Genomic DNA, 20,049 nt, shown 5'->3' with positions numbered 1-20,049 from the left:
GAAGAGGCACAATGAATTATTTTTCTTTTAATAAAAATCAATCAAAATAAATGTATAATCATAATTAGCACGATTGTAGGGATGATAAAACTTTGTTTATAAATTATTATTAACCATACGTACTATTATCTGATAATTTTCTTTAAATAACTTGAAATATAAATAGTATGAAAATGCTTAACTTGAAATATTAATTTAGGGATATGATGTAATATTTGAAATCAAAATATTATGAAAGATACTGATTTAGGAATGGTTGAAATTCTCATAACTATTTTTTTATTAACCATACGTACAATGTATTATCTAATAATTTTGTTTAAAATAATTTGAAATATTAATCATATGAAAATACCGAGGTAGTAATTATCATCATTTTAGGGATTAGATTTCATAATATTTGAATTCAAAATATTATGAAATCTAATGAATGAGGAACGATTGAAAATCTTTTAGCAATTTTTTAGGGGAAATCTTTATTAAACATGAATTAAATAAATAAAGGTTAATTAATTTGATTTAAATACTAAAAAACCAAAAATTTGTTATGAATTATAGGCATATATTTATGGGATATTGGAAAAATCTTGTCAATCTCGTAAATATTTTTCAAAACTGATCGTAGTTTGCAAATACATTGTATTTGTGATTGTGTGATATTTGACAAATACATTGTATCTAAAAACACTTATTATCCTACCTAAAGGGTATCAACGGTAAAAAGAAATTCAAAAAATTATGTAACCACCAATTTTGCTAAAATTCTTAATATTTTTCAGATTTGTTATAGTAAATTTTGCTATTCTCACGATTATCTCTATCTCGTCATAATTTGGGGTCAGAAATTTCATGGGTCAACTAGAAGAATAACAATTTTAAAGTTGTCATTTTGAAAAATAGCAAAACAACATTTTTTTTTTCAAAAATGGCAAAATGAAAAAAATATACAATAAATAAGAATTTACAAAAACCCAAAATACCCCTATATACATAAAATGTTAGCTACTTTCTTAAAATTAAAATAGAATAAATACACTTTAATAAATCTTGAATACATACTTGTCCAATCAAAGTTAGAACCCTTCATCTTCATTTTCTAGATCCGTTGCAACGATCTTCATTTTTGTTTTTCGTTTCTCATCTTCCATTTTCAAAATCTTCCTTTGTCTCCATTTTCCAATCTCATCTTCTTCGAGTGGGCAAACCCTAATCTATCTTGAAGTGAATTCTTCTAACAATCAAAAGACTTTTAATTCATGAATTTGACCGTTTGGGGGAAGGGAAGGACTACTTTCCTTGTTTGGCCCACAGATTAAGGGTAGAAAAAATATTAAACTTAATCCCCCTTTATCCTTCTCTTTTCCCATTTATTCCCCCACTTTCTCCACTTAATCCTTCCATTTTTCAACACAATCATTCTCTTTCTTCTTTTCCATCTTCTCTTTCCTCATTTATTTCTTCATTTTCTTCTTCTCACGGTCGAACAATTAACCCTTTCTCTCTTCCTCTTCTCTCAGCTAAACAATTAACCCTTCTCTCTTCCTCTTCTCACAGCTGAAGGAATTCCTCTCTTCTTCTTCTCACAGCCGAACAAATCTATTCTCCACTCTTCTTCTTCACTCTTTGTACATTCGCTTCGTCTTCTACATCCGACCAGCCAGTGGTTCTATCTTCTTCTTCACATTTTTCCTCTCACTATTTTGCCCAAATCTATTTACCCAAAATCGATATATCTCTTAACCTACTTCTCTAGATCTGATGATATTTTTACCATCTTCGACACTCACTGATTTTTCTCCATCGTTCAACACCATCTTCTTCACAGTATTTTGATCTCATTGATTTTCTAAACCACATTTTCCCCTGTTGTTTGTCGGTCTTCGATGTCCCCATGGATGTGGGTGTTGTTGACATGCCACATTTAGAAATAAACAAAGGTCTTCGATGCCTTATCTTCGGTCGGGCGTTCGTTGACTAGGTGGCTGCTTTCCTGCATAGCTTGTTCTACGAACTTGTCGCTCTCGGATGTCATTCATTGTATTTTTCTTGTCGTTCGGTTAACCTCTGTGTCCGCGACGACCTTTCATCCTCTAATGAGTGACGGATACTAACTGAGGGTTGTGGTTTCGAGCAAGGTAGGGTCGAGGTAATATTTCTTACTTTTATTCGACTGCCGATGATGAGTTAGTTTCCTGAATATGCATATTGTTTTGATTGAAATGATCATTCACATGTTCTCTTTGATATTCATTATTACTAGTTTTATTTTGTTCTACCATTTCTTTTTTTGTTCCATGTTCATTCTTGAAGTGGTTACAGTCATTTCTCTTTGTAGATGGTCATTTTTTTTCTTCATTTGTTTGGCAGTGGCTTATATTTTTTGCATTCACTTACTGTGTGTAGAAAATGGAAAAGAAGTTATTCTTATGTATACGTTTGTTGCACTGTGTCTCTAGATTAGTCTCTCTTTTTTTGTTTTCCTTTTGTTGTGCATTGTATTTGTATTTTCGACTTCTTGTTTGCCTCTAGTTTAATGAATCTATTTTCCTCCTTTGGCTGTGTATTTGTTTACTGTTTTTTCACGTCTGTTGTGTAGAAAATAATGAGTATAAGCATGGTATGAAACACAAAATAGATAGATAACTATGGGTCAAATATTTCCCCATCATTTACTAAGGAAGGGGAAGGGGAAGAGTTACGAAGAGTAAAAGATTTGTTAGGAAAATTACGAAGAAAAGGAGACATTTGTTCAATTTTGGACTAAGTAATTTTTTATTAGAAAATTTTCTAACGACATAAAAATTATATTGTTAATTGACGACGCAAAAATTGTGTTAAGAAAAATTTTGGTTTTTTATTTTTAATGATAGATTTTACTCCATCCCACCCCCTTTTCCTTGATTTTAAGTGTTATCAAAGCCCAAATTTCTAGTAATGTTTGAATATATGGTAGGTTAAAGTTTGACCTTTCAAAGTCAAAAGTCAACATTTTGACTTTTTAACATTTTGTTTCCTTTGACTAATTTAACCTCCTGAGTATGAATTCACATTCATTTTTCTGAAATTCAAATCACATTTGAGTATATAGTAGGTTAAAGTTTGACTTTTTAAAGTTAAAAGTAAACATTTTGACTTTTTTCAACTTTAACTATTTTTATTATTTATGAGTGTTCGAATATGAATCTACATTCATAATTTTTATATTTATATCACATTTAAACATAAAGCTCCATTACTAATCTAAAACCGACAACAATAACACATATACTTGTTGGTTTCTCTCTCCTCATCTAATTCAAACAATTCGAATAATTTCATCATACTGTTCTAAGTTTATTCCATATGAGCTAGTAGGGGAACCTAATGAACCTATAGATCATGGTCTCCAACAATTTGAGATTAATTGGTTAAACCCTTTTTAGACCAAGTTAATCAACATTCAATAACTAATGGGTCATTCCACTAAAGTTTTGTAGTTGTACTCCCTTCACTATAGATATATTTGTGTCCATCTGATATAAATATGATCAATAAGTTAATCTTTCATGGATTATTCGTAACCTCGGTTAAAATATTGTTTTATCCCCGAGACTACATCTCGCTTCTTAAGTCTCATTGATCCACTATTAAATAATTGGTTTAAGGTTCAATCTATAAACTGAATCCCTCTTAGGCCGATGAGAGTGCAGGGCTCGTTGTTCAAGACTTGGATTTAGTCCTTAAGGAAATGAACTATCTATCAATCTTATGCCCCAGCTACCTATTTGGTCTTACCTTTGAAATGAGAGGCTTATTGAGCCAATGTTGATGAGCTGCCATCACCTTTGCAGATTTAAAGATAATTTTGTATGAATAGTTTGCTCAAGATTAATTAAGATTAAGTTACCTAGGTCATCAATAATTGAAATAGTCAGTTTTAAACAATAAACAATGTTATAACGTAAAAATGACTATTTAATAGTTCAGTCTTATGTAAACTCTTTACATAGGATGCCTCCACTTTAATGTCTCTACATGAACAATTCAGGATTACATCATTTATACTAATTACAAATCGGGCTGCATTCATAATGTCATCATAATAAGGTGCCAAACCTTTATTCACATACTATAGATTGTTTATAGTATATACTCGAACTTGATCCATGTTGATGTCTCTACATAAAATTCAAGTTTACTCAAGATAGCCTTGAGACATTGGTTTATTGGATTCAAAATTATAGTATTAATTTTACTAACAAAATATCAATAACAACCTTATTGAATAAAATATGGTTTTAAATTACAAACTACGAGTTTTATGACATAAATTCCAACAGTCAGAGGAATGCGTACTTGTCATAATGGATGTGTTTGCATCATCTGTAACAATACATCTATCTTTAGTGCATTGAACATTTAAGTCTTGATCATATAGTTGGCTAAAGCTGATTACATTAGCATTATGACCTTCTACTACATAACATCCTTAAAAGAAGGCAAACCGAGAAAGTTTAAAGTTTCCTTTCCAACAATGTTAGCACAAACATCATAACCAAATGTTACTTTACCTAAGCTAACTGATTTCACATTAGTGATATATATTTTCTCACCAATCATACGACAGAAGCTACCATTGTTGAAGTACCAATCTCCTTTAATAGAGGACCTAAAAAAGAACAACCTTGCATTTGCTCTGAACTTCTTCGACTCTCTACATCTATTTTACATAGCTTTGGTGGCTAGGAGATGTATAGTTCATCATTCTTCCTAAGGACATATGAGGATAACCATGCAATTGATAACAAAATGGTCTTTTGTGATTAGGTTTCCCATAAAAATTATAAATTTACCTCATTCTATGAGTGTGGGCATGATATGATTTTTGCCTTTGATTAAAAGGTTTAACAATCCCATAAGATTCAGGTTGTTAAGCTCGAGCAAATTCATTTTTCTGATTTCCTTTGACTTGTTGGGATTTATTGTTTTGTCTTTTGAGGCATTACCTTCTTAGAAAATTCTTTCAAGAGTATCTATTCGAGGATTAAGCATAGATTGACTTGCACATTTCATCTTTTTTAGCTGTAACATAGTGTAACTCATGCTTAAATATGAAAAAGTTGACATCAATATATGATTATGTGATAGTAAGGTCTCTATCCATTCTTTCTGAACATTTAACACTTTCCAGTCTTCTTGCAATTGATCAAACAACATTTTGTAAGATGGATATGAGGAATCTTTTTTAGATGAATTGCTTGCAAATCCCTAAAATGCTTCATAATCAAGATTCTCATATAACGAAGTGTCATACGAGATGTTACTAACAAGAGCTTTATAACCATGTAAGTATCACTACTATCATCAAAATCCATATCAGACCAAGTATGCACATAACTTTTATTCTGTCTCATCAAAATGTTCAATACTAAGCCTGAAAATGTCTGAAACTCTCACATTCTCTACATTTAAAGGATTTTCTTTCTTTGATAAGCTAGTGGAACCAAATTTCTCATTGTCTTTACAACTTTGAACTTTAAGTGGTTGTGCATAAATACTTCCATAGGCTTTGGATGTTTGGAGCGTGAGTTTTTCAATCTTCTGTCAAGGCATTTCATCATATGACGAAATTGCTAACATAACAAAGCAGTTGATTATGAGCCTCATCTAAGTTTTTGTGAACATTCACTCATATCATCATAGATAGATTGAAGGGCAATTCTCTTATTCTTTTTATCCTGCTTTACATCAAAAGACTATTCAAATGTTAGTACATAGTCAATTACTTTATCCACTTTCATGGATGTTATATTATATCTTCCTTAATCGCTCTAACTTTCATGTCAAACCATTTGGGTAATGAACACAACACTTTTTTTATAAGCTTTTATTCTAACATCTTTTATATAAATGAAAAAGACTTATTAGCTGAATCCAGAAAACAAACATTAAATTCAACAATTGTTTCATCCTCTTGCATTATGAGGTTCTCAAACTTTGTGGACAACAACTACAATCTAGATTGTTTAACTTTGGTTGTTCCTTCATGAGCCATATATAAAATATCCCAAACAAGTTTTTCTGAGGCACATGTATTAATCAATTGATCAACTTCGTTAAATATAATGCTCAATGTTTTAGAGTTTCTCAGAGAAGTGTTGTCTTCAGCAATAGTCTACTCTACCTCAAGTTTAGGAGAAACTTTCTCATCCTCTTATGACAGTTGGAGGAGTCCATCATGTGATAATAGATTTCCAAGATATATTGTTGAGTGACTTCAAAAAGGTTGTCATATTAGCCTCCAATATGCATAGTTAGTTCCATCTAGAACAAGGGCCGGCATATATTAGAACCATATTTTTTGAAGCTATCCATGATCGAAGCACTTGAGATGAAAGTGACCCACTCTGATACCAATTGAAATTTTGTAAAGAGGTTCTTTCACACAGATATAGTTGGCACACAACATGTCCTAACAAGTGCTTGTTTGTTTCTTTTATGTGATATGTGATATGAAAAAATGATTTGTAGATGTGTCATGCAAGGTTATAATAATGCGACTAAGCTGGCATCTAGGTTAGGGTTATGCAATAAAAGGTGCATGTCTTATCTATGTGTTGCTAAATGCATAATGATTAATGTTTAACACAAGTTTTCCTTTTCCTCGCCCAAGTGCAAGTGAAAAAAGAGGTTTTTTGGTAAGTCTGGGGTCGAACACATGAAATTTCTACCAAATAAGTTATGACTTTTACTTCTAATTCTAGGCGTTATAAATTTTATACATTATAAAAGTAAAACTATACTAATCTAATTATTTACACTTGAGGATTTTGTAGCAGGGGAATAGAATGAAATACTTATGGAATGGAATACTTATGGAATGTGAACTAACTCGCATCAAGAAAGATGAAGGAAAGTCTTCGCATTGTAGGTGATTTAAGACATGTCAATGTTCTTGATGTGTTAAGAAAGATGAAGGAAAGTCTTTGCATTGTAGGCGATTTAAGACATGTCAATGTTCTTGATGCGATATAGATCATTTAACCATCTTATATTTAAGGAGAGCAACCTCTCGGCGGCTGAACACAAACTTGTTCTCCTTTCGGGAACCAAATGGTAAAGATAAGTTAAGCAATTTCCTTACTTTTAAGCATCATATTTCCTCTCTATTTAAGGCGAGTAACCTCTTGGCGCCTAAACACCACACTTGTTTTCCTTTCAGGACACAAATGATTAGAGGCAAAACTCCAGAACAAAGTTTGTTTTCAAACTCTTTTTTGTGCGCGTTTAGCAAGGTATTTACTACTTACTCTCTCAAACAGTTGGCGGCGAACGGTAATCAAGCGATTGAGTTAAGCTCTAGCTAAACATGATGAATCTTATACTTAAAGAATCCTTATTAAGCATATAACATACACTTAAACTACTTAAAACACTTCAACAAGACGAAGAGTAAAAAAATGGTAGAGAGATAGTAGATAAAACATGCATTGTATTGATACTGTAGGCTTCTGAGCCATGAGAATAATACAGTCAAACAATACATTCTCAAATACAAAAATGAAATTAAAGAAATGTGTCGAGTTGAAAAATTCATTGTTATGCATTTCTGGCTCTTTTACAAGTTATGAGAATGGTAGGTGAGCTTCTCTCTCTAAGCTCTCACTCAAAAGTTAATTGGAAAGGATTTGAAAAAAAAACTACTACTACAGATAGTGAAGTACTCTAAAACTCATCATTTCACCAGCCTCCTTAACGAATGGCCTCCTCCCTTCTTGTTCATGGTGGAGCTGGAGTCTTTTATAGACATACTTAGGCAAGACATTATATTAGTTATGATATGCTGCACATTCGTCCTTGCTATACTGCATATCTGTCCTTGCCTATGAATGTCAGTGTAGAAAGTAGTTGTTTCTTGTCATATGAGTTCCAATTACCACTCTTGTCTTCTAGCGAATCATCTTGAGTGATGTGTTGCCATCTCCCCCTACAATGTGAATTGTTGGGCTTCTTGTTTATCCTCGAGTTCTTGCTCAAGAATCGTCTTGCAATTCGCTTATTTTCTTCTTTTCATCATCCTACGTGTAAAAACACTTAAAAGCATAGTTAATTAGGTGTAATGACTTATGTAAGGTACATTCACTTAACATTATAAATTTGCACTAAAAGCTACCAGTCCTTTATCTCGCATTTTGGCTCCATTGTTTTATCTAAAAGGCCACAATAACTTATATTTTTATGAGTTATCAACAAAGAGAGACAATATTAAAAATAACAAAGAGAAAAACAATAGTAACGCACAATAATTGGTAATCCATTTTGGTGGTACAACACCTACATCTGGGAAACAATGTGCTCATGAAAGATAATACACTAGTATAATATAGTTAAAAAATTATATCATTGTACTTATTTGTTCTCTCAAGATTATAGTGACAACCGTAGAGCTAACTCTATGAACACCTAGACTCTTCCTTTTAGATTTAAGACTTATTCTCATTAGAACTTAGACTCCTCTTAAGCGTGTGAAACCCCATCTCGGGTGAAGTTATCTTTCCTCTTCACTTATGAACTCCCACCATGTGTGAAACTTATAGGTTTCACCTAAGTTAATGAAAACCCTATTCTCAATTAGTCGGGTTTAGACTCCTCCTAAAGTAGTGTAGTATGATCAAATTTAATGTAGTCTTAAAAAACCTCTTACAAGAACAATAACCACATATGCAGACGAATGATGCTTCAACTTCTCTCACAATAACAATAAAAAAAAATTCAGAACATATGCGACAACCCTAGCAACGAATGCATCACGAGCTTAAATAACAAAAGGGAGCAAGGAAACAAACCACATAACGAATTGAAACAGCTCTAGAAAAGGCAAAACCAAAACACAAAATAATGTAAATAAGGAAAGAAATATTTTGTAGGATCTGCAACTTTCATGATGATTGTTAGGACAAGAATATTCTGAAACGTATTCTAGGATGACCATACAAATAGCTCGACAACATGCTAGAAAACTTCAAATATATTTAGCCAATTTTAAAGGCATTAACAATAACAAATAATAAAATGCAAATAAAAGGTAAAAATAAAAAAAATGAAAAGAAAATAAATGAAAAAGAGCAACCACTATAATTTCAAAACAACTCTATTTTCATCCTAAGTTAAAAATAAAAAAATATTAATAAAAAAACACATGTTTGCAAATTAATTTGGTATATTGGTATGTGTTATGGTGACCTTCGTTGAAATTGAATTTATTAGAGAAATTACAAAAATAAACAAATTTTTAGGGGTCAGAGGATTTTGGGATTCTTTTTTAAAAATTTGAGTTTTACCACGAAATGGATTGTGAAAGTCCAAAACGCCTTTAAATACAATTGCATACAATTTTTAGTCACTCTTCAACAAACTCTGTTGTTATTTTGGAGAGTGTTTATGTTTTTTTTTCTTTTTTTTTCTTTTTTATTATTATAGATAATGCTCTTAATCTTTAGAGTTTTCTTGGTGAAACTTTCATGCCTTACATGTATAACTCAAAATCAATTTTATAATTATTCTAAGTGATTTGAGGTTGTCTAATAAATATTTAGCAAGTTTTTTGTTTTTTTCATCTCGTAACTTCCATACTTCAAATGTCCAATCTCAAATAAATCATATACTTGTTTTATGTGATTTAAGATGTCTATATATGTTTTAGGAATTTTTTAGCTACTGTTTTTGTATCTTGCAAACATTTTACAACTTCCAAACTTTAAATGTTCAATCCTAAATCAATTATATGCTTGTTTTATGTGATATAGGGTGATTATACACATGTTTTAGGGAGTTTTTAGCTACTTTTTGTATATTGCAGAGATCTTTTACTCATCTAGTAAATATCTTGCAATGTCCAAATTTGTCAGATGTGGGTGAGATTAAAAAAATAGCTAAAAAACTTCAATAAACATGTTGTAAAATCACTATAAATCACCTAAAACAAGTATACAATTGATTTAGGATTGAACATTTAAAGTTTGGAATTTTCGAGATACTTGCGAGATGTTTGCAACATACAAAATGAGTTGCTAAAAACTCCACAAAACATGTGCAGAATCATCCTAGATCACATAAAACAAGTATGTAATTTGAACTACCCACAAATATCTTGCAATGTCCTACAAATATCTCGCACGCATCTCGCAAATATCTCACAATATTCAAATTTGAAATTCCTAACTCCAAAGCAACTATATACTTGTTTTAGGTGACTTATGGTGCGCTTTTATAACATGATCAAAGGAGTTTTTCTAGCTATTTCTTTTAACCACTAGAAGTAACTTCTTTAACTAGTTAGATTTCTATTTCATTAGGAGAACCTAGGTTACTTAGTCTTAATCCTAAGTGTATTATGAATTCTTGTTCACGATGAATTGTCCTTTGATTTGTACGGGTGAGAGTGGCCAAATTGTCAATTCAACATGCTTATCAGTTTGGGGACAAGACCGAGCGGGGAGCTGGGAACATAATTATACAAGATGAAATTCACTTCTTCCCAACTTTAGGGTAAGTAGATAAGTATTCCCTTAAATGGTGTTTCCAAAACTTGAACAAAGGGTTTTACCCTCTCTATGGTACGAGAGGATTTCTGTTTATTGGTTGGACCATAAACATGTTGTTCATTAGAAGAGCATTGATATTTAAGGACTAGAATAACCTAAGGGTAAAATGGTAATTTAACTGGTGTTACAAACACTCGTGAAGGACTAACTTAATGCTATTAGTCTATATCCGTAGATACAGAAATATATCTATAGTGGAAAGAGTTCAGTTGTGAGTCTTTAGTGTGGTGTACACACAGTTAACGAATTTTGATTAATGTGGTTAATGAGTTTAGCCAATTAATCTCATATTGTTGTAGCTTATGATTTGTAGGTCTATTAGATCCCCTTCTTAGTTTGTAAAGGATAATGAGATTTATTTATATTGGTTGTAATTTGAAATGTTCAAATTTACTTTGGAAATTGGTATAATGTATGGTGATACATTATAATAGAAAGTTCATCAAACTTTATTATATAAATTTAATTTTGGATATGATTCAAAATTAATTTATGAGAGAGAAAATATTTGAATGAGTTCAAATATTAATTTAATGTGAATTGGATTCATATTAAAATTATTGGTCAGGAGAGAAATTTATATTTGAATAATTCAGATTTAATTTAAGTTAAATATAAGATATTTAATTTAACTATTAATTAATAATTTTGTTTTATTCTATTTAATTAAATTAATATAGTATTATAAGATATGGAGAGATATTCATTAAGTAAAATTTAAATGTAATATTAATTAATTGATTGATGGTTAATTAATTTGTAGATTTGAAATTTCTATTAATTTAATATTTTTTAAATTAATAAAATCACATGGTTCTCTCGCCCCATAAAGGAAAGAAAGTTATAAATATGCAAAAGGAAATAGTTTTTCTCAAACGAATAATTTTGCTTTTCTGCAAAAGAGTTTTTCTAAAAAATCTCTAAACTTTTTTTCATCTCAATTGGTTCCCACAAACCAATTTCATCCTACACGATAGAAAGGTCTTTGACGGATGGTGTCCCAATTTGGAGATTTACTTTGTAGATTCAGATACATAAACAAGTAAGTTTTTCTTTATCTAATTTATAATTAGAAAACATGTTTAGTCTTTAAGTCGTAATAAGAAAATTTGTTTCTATATTACTTTGCCAATGTACTAGTATTTTGAGATTTTCAAATTAAATTGAGGAATAGTTCTATAAACTCTTCCACTGCCAAAGGCTTTTATCCCTTCACATATAGCGTTGAGAACAAGCCGTTAGCAAAATTTATAGTTTTAAGAGAATTCCATCCCTTTGATAGTTCCATAATGTGCAAAACTTTTCTTTGTACATTCTCAGCCTCCAAAAGATTATTCGACTTCATATGCATCTCAGCAAGATATTGCATCGGTGAGTTCGTCCACTCAAATCAATGAGTTCTTTAAGTTATTCATACATTCAAGATTCATTTAAGCTCTTCTCGTTTCTTGTTTGTAAGAAAAACTCTCTCTCAATCTCCTTCTTTTCTTTTCTCTAATAAAACCTAAAAGAAGAAGATTCAAATAGTTGCAAAAATGCTATTGAGTCATAATTATAATTTCTAAAATTTAAATACTAAATGTTATTAAAAATATATTATGTATTATTTAATAAACAGTTTAAAATATAAAAAAACTGAAAACCTTGTATTGATATTTAGCATTATTTTAGGGAAAAGATCTAAATTCAAATTCAAATTGTTATTAAAAATATATATTTAATAAATTGTTTAAAATATAACAAACTTGAAAATAATTTTTATATATTTGTCATTATTATAGGGGAGGTTGCTGCAGTATTGTCCAATAACAAAATTATAACAGATTTAGTTAAGATTTACCAAATTTGGTTGTTTGCAAAATACATTGTCTTCGTGCTATTTCTAATATTCTGTCTCATATTTTGAGCTATTCAAATACATTGTATTTGGAATATATAGATTATTCTATGCTCAAGTGAATGATACTATATTTTGATGGCCAATGTTTTTACCTTTTTATGTGTGTCACAAATTTGTTGGTTATAACATCATTCATACTTGACATATACTATGTTTGGAAAATCTTAATTATATTGGTTATTATAAAGTTTGGTTAGTTAAACAACCATGATTGTGATTCAATTACACTTTTAGGAAATCATTCTTAATTGTTGGTTTTGTAACAAATCTATCTTAATGTTAAGTTTTTTGGATTGAAAAAGTATATTATTATGTGATCGTGGTACAGAACGATTAGTTTATCGTATTATTTAAAAGCATAAATTACAATGTAATTGTGTTAGCAACATATGCTACATAGTTTGTCAAATACTGTAGAACTAATATGAAAATAATAATATTGTCATGTAGTATGTACAAATACATTGTAACTCTATATAAAATCAATGCAATCATGATTTTGTTAAATTAAGAAAAAAAGAAGTAAACAATAAAACAAATGGAACAAATTAAATATATTCAAACAAATGGAAGGATTCTTGAATTTTTAAATATGTGGAGTTGAATATTAGAAAGTTTGAAGAACTAGGAAATAAATTATATATAATTTTTTAAGAGATCAAGAGTAAGCAACTCAATTCTTCGGGTGCACAAGAGACTAACGAATATATGGTAGTCATGTGATATAAAGTAAATTTTTCTTTTCTGATTATGTGTACATGTAACATGATGTTAAAATATATTGTATTTGAAATGTAGGGAGCAAGAGACTTTGAGGAGCACCTTAACAAAGTAGAAGAGAATAAAGAAGAAGAGGAAGAACAAAAAGACCAAGATGACGAACTAAACTTGGAATCAAGCAATCCAAAAATGCTTAGAAAAAAATGACGATCTTGACGACGAAGGAAAGAGAAACACGCCTGGAAATAGGAACCAAACTTTCGGAGGGTCATATGGTGGACAGACTAAATTAAGCACATAAGAAACAACACCTACCACGCAAGGATAAGAGGAAGATGACTAACAATATAACGTAAGAAAAGAACCGAATATAGTACAACATGTTTAGAATACATCTTAGTAATTAACATGTGTACATAATTGTAATAGGACTCGGAGGATCAGATGAAAATGGTATAGTAGTGTATGCTTGACATATGTTTGTTATAATGAATGACTATTAAATTTTAAGAATTGTGAATCCCAATTACAGAGTATTTATGGTATTTGTAACTCTAACTACGTGAAATAGGTTAATTATATTGTCATCAATGAGATGTATATACTTTTGTTATGAACAAATTGGATTTGTTTGTTATCATCAGTGACTTGTAACTTCTAAGAACTGTGTATTTGAATTTTAGAGAATTTATGGTATGAGTACTTTATTGATGAGGTAAGTAATATGTATATAAATTATATTGTATTTGACGTACTGAACCTACTAATGTGAATTTCAATTATAATATTAAACTTCAATTACGTAATTAATTGACTATGTAAATACGGTTAAATATATAATTTATATTTATTTGTTTTAAGTCTATACAATTAGCACAATAATATAATTTTTTAAAATAAAAATTAACAAAAATAAGTGAGTAATCGTAATTAGCATGATTTTAGGGATGAAAAAACAAATTTATTCAAGTTGTTATAAAAAAAAGTGTATTATTTATTATTTAATAATTTTTTATAAATATTTTGGAATATACGTTGTTAAATTTTAAATTATAACAATTTAAATTTTAAATTTTAAATTCAAATTGTTATTAAGAATATATCTTTATCATTATTTTAGAGATATTATGTAAGATTTAAATTTAAATTGACGATTTTAGGGATGATATAAAATCTAAATTCAAATTGTTATTAAAGATATGTGTTATGTATCATTTAATAAAGTTTTAATAAATAGTATGAAATATAAAGAATTTAAAACTATTGAATTTATTTTTGTCATTATTTGAAGGTATTATCTAAATTTGAATTCAAATTGTTATTAAATATATCTATTATGAATAATATAAATAAATTGTTAATTAATTGATTTAAATCCTAAGAATCTGAAAATTTGGAGAAATTACCGTCTTATTTTTAGGGGATGTTAGTGCAATCTTCTCAAGCAAGAAAATATTATATTTAGTTAAGATTTACTAAAGCTAAATGTTGATTACAAATACAATGTATTCGTGAATATTGATATTGTCTCATTTTTTTGATCTATTCAAATACATGTATACGAAACAAATGAATTGTCTAATGTAAAAGGGTATAGTCGGGTATAGAAAAAGTAAAAAAAAAAACTGCAGTCGAGTTGTTATTTACTATTTTACTATTTAGACAGTAAACAAACAAAAGTCAACTAAAAGAATAACAATTTTAAAATAACCATTTAAAAAAATAGCAAAAACGCTTTTTTTTCTTTTCGCAAAAATAGCAAAACGAGAAAAAATACCATAAATAAGAATTTGAAAAAACCCAAAATACCCCAATACATAAAGGCTAAAATAGATACACCTTAATAATATAAATCTTGAATATGTACTTGTCCGATCAAAGTTGAAACGATCTTCATGCTTCATTTTTTTTTTTTTGTTTCTCATCTTCCATTTTGAAAATCTTCCTTCATCTCCATTTTCCATTTTTCTTTTTTGATCTCATCTTCTTCGAGCGGGCAAACCCCAATCTCCACCCTCTTCTATTTGAAGTTTTAGCTTCATCTTCCTTCGTCTCACCTTCCATTTTTCTTTTTTGATCTCATCTTCTTCGAGCGGGTAAACCCCAATCTTCACCTTCTTCTATTTGAAGTTTAAATTTCATCTTCTTCATCATGCATTTTCGAGAAGAAGAATATAAACATTTGAAGCCATCTTCATTTTTATTGTTTACTTCATTTAAAACCTTGTATTGATATTTAGCACTATCTTCATTTTTCATCTTCCATATTTGATTTTCGAGTCTACAACCTTAACCGTAGAGGAATTTTGGTAAACACTTGGGTGGAAGAATAAAAACCTTCGTTCAAAGCAAAAAGATACAAAAGTTATCTTCCTTTCTCGTAGAGGAATTTTAGCTGATTTTTTAAATTAATATTATATATTTAATAAAATGTATATGAAATTTATGAGATTTTATCTAAAAGCACAATCTCTTAGCCTATTTTATTCAAAAAAAAAATTTTAAAAAATAAATTAAGATCTAATACAAAAACTAATTTTAATTTTTTTTAATTATTAAGGGTTTGAAGATTCAACTTATTTTCAAATAAAAAAAAGGTTGAGATTTAATTTTCAAATAATAATAATAAAAATGTTGAGATCTTAATAGGAAAATTAATTTTAATTTTTAAATTCAAAATTCAAAATTTAAAAATAAATTAACATCTAATGCTAAGATAAATTAATAATTTTATTGCTTTTAAAATAAAAAATGAATAAAGCAGTTAAAATCTTAACACAATAGTGAAATAAAAAATGAATAAAGTTGTTTATATCTTCCAACTCTCTAGATATTAGGAGGAGATTATGATAGAGTTATCTATGTTATTAACACGTCAAAATTAATTACATACTCATAATTGCATATCACAAATTAATTATATTGGAAAGACTTTTGATAAACTCATAACTGTATATCATAAATTAATTACAAAGACAAGATTTTTGATAAACTCATAATTGTATATCACAAATTAATTACAAAGACAAGACTTTTGATAAGAACACAATATATTGAAATAATTACATTAATTATAACAAATAAGTGAGTTCTCACTTAAACAAAAAGAGCCTAAGAAAATTTTAATTCAAAATAATAATTTGGTTATTTTGGTGATTCAACCAATAAATGTTATTTTGATATTAAAGTATTATTTTGAAATAAAATTAATGGTTGAAATTCTCATAAATTTAAAATAATAATTAGGTTATTTCAAAATTGCATTTTAAAATCAATAGTTAAGATTCTCCAATTCGAAAATTAATAATTTGGTTATTTTCAAATTCAATCATGCTTATCTTAAAATAAAATTAACGTTGAGATTCTCTCAATTTCAAAATAATAATTTGGTTATCTTAATATTAAAGTCATTAATGCTATTTTGAGATAAGATATCAAACAAGTTGAGATTTTTCAATTTTAAAAAATAAGAATTATGTTATTTTAAAATTCAAATTCAAATTGGTTATTTTGAAATTAGTAAGATTGAATAAAGTTATTAAAATGTTAAATTAATTGACTTATGAGATATTAAGAAAAAAATTATGATATAGATTGCTATATCTTTTTCGGATAAAAAAATAATTAAAGGTTGATAAATGAAGGACAAAATTAATTACAATGTATAAATAAAATAATTGCAGTTGAGGAATGTGAGTATTCGGTGGGTATATTAGTATTTTATAAAATACTATGTACTTTTCAAAAATGTTGTTTGCTAAAATTAAAAAAACAAGTGGTTCTGCCATTTTTTAAAATGACCATTCAAAACGTTGTTATATATCTTATTATTCCAACTAATAAGGGTTGTCAAGAAGAATGACAAATTATGACTTTTACTTTGACAAAATAGCAAAAATAAATTTAAATTGTTAAAATAGCATAACATAAAAATTAAAAAATAAATAAATAAAAGAATCCCTCAAATGCCTCTAACCAATATGTAAAATACAATTGTTCACGTAAACCTCAAATACATTGTAATTGAAATAACATACATGCTACATAAAAAATTTCCCCCAAAAACATAAAGATTAGAAAAATTGTCACTAATGGAAAGCTCAAAATTTAAAATCTCTACAAGTGATCATTTTTTTCCCTTGGATTTCGGCCACTTACTTTCTTCTTTCATTCGAAACCTTAGAAAAAGTTTGAAAAACATTTGAAACCATCAATTTATCAAATAATTCAAAAGGGGAGCATTGTTGATATTATAATAAAGATAAAATCATGAAATTATACCATAGAATTCAAAACTTGTATACATCGGTGAGTTCTTCAAGTTCTTCATACATTCAAGATTCATTTGAGCTCTTCTCTTCTCTTGTTTGCAAGAAAAAATTTATCTCTCTCATTGTGTTTGTCTCTTACGGCTGCCCTCTCTCTCAATCTCCTTATTTTATTTTATCTAATAAAACCTAAAAGATGAAGATTCAAATAATTGAAAAAATGTGATTGAAACATAATTAAATTTTAAATTTTAAATTCAAATTGTTATTAAAAATATATCTTACGTCTAATTTAATAAATTGTTAATAAATGGTTTAAAATATAACCAATTTAATAATATTGTATATGATAAAATATAATAAATTGTTTAAAATATAACAAATTCAAATTTAAATTAGTGATTGCCATTATTATTTTAGGGATTAGATTGAGAAATTGTTGAAAAATTTTCAATTTTTTTAGGAAAAATATTTATTAAACATAAGTTCTATGAATGAAATAAATAAATATTAACTAATTTGATTTAAATATTAAAAATCCAGAAATTAGTTATTAATTATAGACATATATTTTGGAGATATTTGGGAAAATCTTGCCAATTTCGAAAATATCATAAATTAATTCACATTTTTCAAAATTGATTGCAGTTTGCAAATACACCGAGACTGTATGTATTTGGTCTCATTATTTGTATCATGCAGATACACTGTATCTGTAAAACATATATTATCCTACATAAAAAGGTATAAACGCATATTATACTTCTTGATTAAGATATGCATAGCAAGGATAATTGGAAATAAAACGCCACAAACAAAATAAAACGTCTAATTAAAATAAATATGAATATTAACGTAATTAAAAAACACAAGGTGAAAAAATAATTATTCGACACAAGAGGCACAATAAATTATTTTTTTAAATAAAAATCAACCAAAATAAGTGTATAATTATAATTAGAACGATTGTAGGGATGAAATATAATAACTCGGAAGTGGTTGAAATTCCCATAAACATTTTTTATATTAACCATACGTACTATTTATTATCTAATAATTTTTTAAAAATAATTTGAAATATAAATCATACAAAAAATATTGAATTAGTTATTGTCATTCTTTTAGGGAATAGATTTCATAATATTTGAATTCAAAATATTATGAAATCTAATGAATAAGGAACGGTTGAAAATCTTTTAGCAATTTTTAAGGAGGAATCTTTATTAAACATCTTTTAAGAATTAAATAAATAAATATTAATTAATTTGATTAAAATATTAAAAATCCAAAAATTTATTATGAATTATAGACATATATTTAGGAGATATTGAGAAAATTTTGTCAATCCCGAAAATATCATAGTTAAGATTTTCCCAAATGATTGTAGTTTACAAATACACTATATATGATATTTGACCTCATTAAACAAAATTTATGAAACGTGCCTTGAAGGAATAATATTATGAATGATTTGATGGTGTGAATTAAATAGTGTGAAATAGATAGATATTATTAAAAATAATTTGTTAAGCATTTGATTTAAAGAGTATAAATCTGATAATCGGTATAAATTGAAGGCAAGAATCTAGCCTATATTGGTTAAATGAGATCAATCCAAAATATAAATATCAATTTAATATTATTATAAAATTGAATGATATGCAAATAGAGTGTATTGTGTTATATTATATTATTTTAGGGTACTTGTTGAAATTGTAGAGAGTTATGTGTGAATTATTGTAACGTTGAATGGAGACTAAAAAAGTGAGTGGGCTGTTAGCCCACATCACCCAAAACTCAAGTTGGAGGCCCAAACTCCCCTTGAATATGCATCTTTGTATGTTTGTTATTGTGAACAAATGTTGAAACAATAAATATGGAACTTAATAACCACTTACTTACTTACTTCACATAACTCAACTCCTACTCTCAAACAACATGTCAACACTTCAAATTTCGGTCCATAAAAGTAAGAGCTTCATTCATTTTAAAAGGAAGGATAATAAAAGTAAAAGCAATTTAAGTAACAGTTTCTTTAACCATTTATTGCTAACTTATAGCCATTTTGTACTAATCAGCTGACTAAGCAGTAATTAAGAAATAAAATAATATCAAAGTTTTGGGTATTAGCATTCATTAAAAATCAAAATCAAAATAAAAACAAATTCTCCTTTAGTAAACATTTAGTTGACTCTAACAAATTTCCAAGTTTTGGTATTAACATTAATTAAGATCATACCCACACCATTTCCAAATTCAAATAATATTGGATGAAAATGAAAATAAATTTAATGCTTTAGTTTACATATCATAAAGAAAAATTATGATAGAACCCTATTCCACATTAATGAACTAATAATCTCTAATCAACTACTACCCATCCAAAATCTTTCTATTTTACTGAAACAACTTTAATAGAATCACCAAAAGAAATTAATTTGTCACAATCTATATAAAACACAATATAGTTCGACCAACTATTTGTTCTTAAACTAATTTAGATGTTGTTATGTGATATTGGTGGAAAGTGTCTCTTATACGTAGAGGTTTATATTTGAAAATTAGAAATAAGGATTAT

General features: G+C 28.1%; 1 long non-coding RNA gene across 11 annotated transcripts; it reads left to right on the top strand.

Moving 5' to 3' along the window:
- Window positions 1-1,458: 1,458 nt before the first annotated feature.
- Window positions 1,459-13,824, top strand: LOC105434897. 11 transcript variants are annotated; one of them, XR_004215328.1, is made up of 5 exons: window positions 1,459-7,095; window positions 7,202-7,274; window positions 11,565-11,625; window positions 11,904-11,954; window positions 13,282-13,824. It is a non-coding gene; the product is annotated as an uncharacterized LOC105434897 (long non-coding RNA). The 11 variants fall into 11 exon arrangements; XR_004215331.1 differs by having other exon boundaries at window positions 1,459-7,105; XR_004215325.1 differs by lacking the exon at window positions 11,565-11,625 and having other exon boundaries at window positions 1,469-2,135; window positions 6,819-7,095.
- Window positions 13,825-20,049: the final 6,225 nt, after the last annotated feature.

This window comes from Cucumis sativus, chromosome 3 (genome assembly GCF_000004075.3).
Source record: "Cucumis sativus cultivar 9930 chromosome 3, Cucumber_9930_V3, whole genome shotgun sequence".
NCBI lineage: Eukaryota > Viridiplantae > Streptophyta > Magnoliopsida > Cucurbitales > Cucurbitaceae > Cucumis > Cucumis sativus.
The sequence above is the reverse complement of the archived record's forward strand: the minus strand, read 5'-3'. Positions and strand labels throughout refer to the sequence as shown.